The 4,206-nt window shown below is 48.1% G+C and overlaps 1 protein-coding gene across 7 annotated transcripts in view; it reads left to right on the forward strand.

Moving 5' to 3' along the window:
* LOC101664360 (zinc finger protein 343-like) overlaps positions 1–4,206 on the forward strand; it is a 108,695-nt gene that overhangs the window by 62,217 nt on the left and 42,272 nt on the right. Inside the window, exon 1 of one of the 7 annotated variants that reach the window (XM_045292460.1) lies at positions 587–701. The exons of the other annotated variants lie outside the window; for them this stretch is intronic. The gene's annotated coding sequence lies outside the window, so the exon portion shown is untranslated. Of the gene's footprint in view, positions 1–586; positions 702–4,206 lie in introns of those variants that run through there. 7 annotated transcript variants of the gene reach the window in all.

Here is a 4,206-nt window from a genome sequence, read left to right on the forward strand (position 1 = left end):
CTCTTTTTCGCTTCCCGCATTGAATACCAAGCAAGTGTGTTGTTATAGCAACTTTCTGGCACTCTGGGAGAGATTCATTAGCCTAAGGCCCAGAAGAACTCCTGTTCTAAAGTTCTGGGACGCGAGAAGGGAGTGAGCACTCCTTTTAAAGCTCTAGACCCAGGAGCATGCGTGGTCACAGAATCAGAAAGCAGGGTTATCTGAGTACAGTTGTGGAAATGCATCTGGTACAGGTAGGAACTTTAGCGCCGGCGGGAATTTAGAACGGAGGGCTGTTAATATGGGCGGGCACCTTAATGGAGGGGAGGGTTGGCGCCTGCGGGATCCCTGAGCAAGAGCGGCGAAGACATGAATTTCGAATTTTCCTTCTCAGTGTAAACCCAAGCTCACCCTAGCTGAAGAAGACCTGAAATGCCACTTCCGGTAGCCCTGTGTGCCAGCAACGCGACCGGAAGCGCCTGCGACGGTGCCTTCTTGTTGCCGGACCGGAACCGGAAGCTGCCCTCGGAAATGCTTCCCTCCGTTGCTTCCGGGCGGCCCTTCGGAGGGGAACGCTCTGAACCGACAGGGTACTCGGCGGTGCTGGTGGGGGTCCCGTCAAGTAACCTCGCGCTCCGGAAATCCATGTTGTCCGTGCGGACGTTCGCCCGGCCTGGTGGGTTCCGAGCGCAGGAAGATCCAGAGGCGAAGATCCCGGAAAGGTGTGGGGGTCGTGGGGTCGCATTCACGAGAAAGGGCGCGACTCAGGGTGGGCGCGGGGACATAGTGATTGAACACAGCCTTGACTCCTTAAGTGACTCGCACCGGCCACTCCTGCTTTTGAACGGTGGCCCACGTGGCGCGGACGGTGGCAGAGTTTGGAAGGGGGCGGTGAGGCTGGGGGCGGCCGTGCCCGGCGAGAGCGGACGCTCGGGGGGCGAGTGGTCGAAGCGAGGCCGGTGAGCGAGCGAGCTTTAGGCCGGGGAGGTTGGGCCAAGAGACGAGCGACTCAAAGTGACATTCAGGTATTTAATAAGCGAGCAACGCCTGCAGGTGACCGAGCCATCGCCATCCGTGCCTCTGTCATGCTCTGCAACGGAGACGCTCCACCGTCAGCAGAGATGGTCGAAGCTAACTCGTCAAAGGCTTTTGAAGGGCTGTTATCTCGGCCAGTCTTCGGTGTTTCTTGGGCCAGGTGTCTGGTGAGGGCATTTCTGTGCAGTCGTGTGGTTTTGATGGAGGGAGCCAGCTGTTCATCAAATGGTGGAGATGCAGTAGCGTGACTGGACCCTAGCTTCCTAGGAACTGAAATGTTACAGCCCCGCCCTTGCGGTAAAGTTCCTTTGAAACCCAGTAAATTTGAGCAAATAAATCCATCTAGGGATGGAGGGCGTTTCGAAAACGCAATGAATCCTGAGGCGTGAGGGAGTAAAAGACTTCAGGATGGCCCGGGCTCTGTGAGCCTTGCCTTTGTCTCCTAATGAAGACTGTCTACTAACAGAACAGTGTTGAGCATTACCTAGAGCGTGGTAGAACTTGCTGGCTTTTCATTGAATGGTTGACGCCGTTTGGGAGGTTGTAGATCCTGTTGTTCCTGTGTAAAGCACTTGGAGAAATAAACTGAGAATTTTGGGGCTCCAACAGGTCTGTGTCTCTGGCTGAAACAGTGATGGGCATCCTGGACCTTTTATATCGACAACCTATTCACCCCTGAAGAGTTTTTCAGCACTTTCCATGTCCGTGTGTGTGTTTCAGTGGGTCATGTTCAGGATAGAGCCAAGATGGCGTTTGAAAATCGAAACAAAGTCTGCAACTAGAGTGTCTGGTGTAGTGGGCAGCAGCACAGTTCCTTTATTCTCAGTTCGAATCCCTGGTTAGTGCTGGAAAGGCCATTTTAGATGTATTCTCTCTCCTTGGAATGGATTTCAACCTCTAGTGACACTGAAGGATATGTTAGTACTGCTCTGTGGGTTTCCAAGACTAATTTTTAACCGGAGTAGAAAGCTTAGTCTTTTTCAGATGTTGCAGTGGTCATGAATAGCCTGTGCACATATCTTGTTACCGTACATACTCGAGTATAAGTCGAGTTTTTTCCAGCACATTTTAAAAAAAGCATTTTATTGGGGGCTCGTACAACTCTTATCATACATACATCCATTGTGCCATGCACATTTGTACATTTGTTGCCATCATCATTCTCAAAACATTTGCTTTCTACTTGAGCCCTTGATATCAGCTCCTCATTTTTTCTCTCCTCCTTCCCCCTCCCTCCCTCATGAACCCTTGATAATTTATAAATTATTATTTTGTCATATCTTACACTGTTTGATATTTCCCTTCACCCCCTTTACTGTTGTCCGTCACCCAGGGAGGGGCTTATGTGTAGATCCTTGTAATCGGTTCCCCCTTTCCACCCCACCTTCCCTCCATCCTCCTCTATCGCCACTCTCAGCACTGGTCCTGAAGGGATCATCTGTCCTTGATTCCCTGTCCAGCACATTTTTAATGCAATTTTTGTGGTAAAATTAGGTGCCTCGGCTGATACTTATACTCAAGTATATATGGTAATCATACTTGGCTTTTTAAAATGGGGGCGTTTGTGATCTGGAAAACAACCTAGGCTTGAAAAAAGACAACCAACAACAACCGAGGATTGGATGTTATAGTTCTCCACAGTTACTTTATAATATCACATTGTCCTGCTCCATAAGTCCCCTTGATCTCCCTTGAGACACTATGATTTCTCCATATATTGTGTGCTTCCTTGTGCCCAGAAGAGATCAATGAACCCACAAGTAACTTTAATCAGTGTTAGTAAGCCTTTATTAACTGGTAGCCAATGGGCAGCCAGAGCCTATTTCTCCCTTGACACAGAGTGCTTAAAGAAGGGAGTTTTTATACTGTGGAATAAGCAAGGCACAAGGGCCTTGGGAAGAAATGGGAACTCATACAAATACATCGGGGCTTACAAACAACATCAGCAATTTCAAGAATAAATGCATCGGATCAGCAGGTACAGAAATTACAAAAGGAATTACAGTGTTGCAAAGTGGCCACACTCAGGCTAATTAACACAGTATGGTTACATTGACAAAATGGCTTCACTTAGCTAATACATTATGGTTACATTGGGGATAATTGTGCTGGGTTACTATATCCTGAACAAAATTCATCTTTACAGTCATATTTCCTTAATATACTATATGCAACATGGCTGTGTTTATCCAGGATCAGAGCCTAATGTAACCCTGTTGGTGGGGGTGTGGCTGAGGATATAAAACCCCAGAGTTTTTGGTAGGGACTGCTTTGTTGCATTTCTGAGTCCCAAAGGGAGTTCAGTTCTTCTTAGCATATCAAGGTATCTTTGGTTTGTTTATTAGATAAATGCAAGGAGACCTTGCAGCTCCTTGGGTAAGTTCTCAACTAGTTTCAGTAAGTCAGTGGTTTCAAACTCCCTGCCCCTCCAAAGGACAGAGATGGGGTGTGCTTCCATAATGCATGGCTTTGGAAACCCTGTAGGCCTGTTGTAGTGTTTCCAACAGCATTGCTGTGAGTCTGAATAGACTCAGGCAGTGGGGAGGTTCAGGGGCCACGTCAGGTGGTAGTAGAACAGGAGCAACATGGGAATCACGAAATCTCTGGATCGTCTGGGCTTGGGTTTGTGGGGTGGGGTGAGTTGGGTTGGAAGTGAGCATGATGCTGAGTTGAGATCCCTGAGGAACTGTTGGCATTTTATCAGATGTGGATTTTATGGAGGGTCAGTGTGTAAAGTGCTTGGCTGCTAACCAAAATGTTGGCCTTGGAACCTGTATGGGACAGTGTCACACTGCCCGAGAGGGTTGCTGTGAGTCTCAATTGCTGTAGACTCTTTCACCTGTGATTCTGGAATATGATGAGGTTTATTGTAGGGTTAGCTCACATCAGTGGGATTACCTGGCTTTGGATGGAGGCCTGCTGAAGAAGTGATCTTGACACAGTGTGCACCGTGCCTGCTTTCAATGTGCATGATTCTCTTTATGGCCAGTTGGTTCTTTGAGTCACCCTATTTCAAATATTCTCTGAGGGAAAGACATAGGAATCTACTTATCTAAAGACTTATATGTTTCCATTGGGAACCCAAAGCCTACCTTTGGGTATCTAGTATCTAGTCAGATTAAGCCTCTGGCATATCCCCTCTAGCCACGAGCAAGAGTCTGCAACAGCCTTACAACCAGCCAGTGAGGAACC

This window comes from Echinops telfairi, unplaced genomic scaffold (genome assembly GCF_000313985.2).
Source record: "Echinops telfairi isolate 266 unplaced genomic scaffold, ASM31398v2 ScPeMD7_655;HRSCAF=1070, whole genome shotgun sequence".
NCBI classification, from domain to species: Eukaryota; Metazoa; Chordata; class Mammalia; order Afrosoricida; family Tenrecidae; genus Echinops; species Echinops telfairi.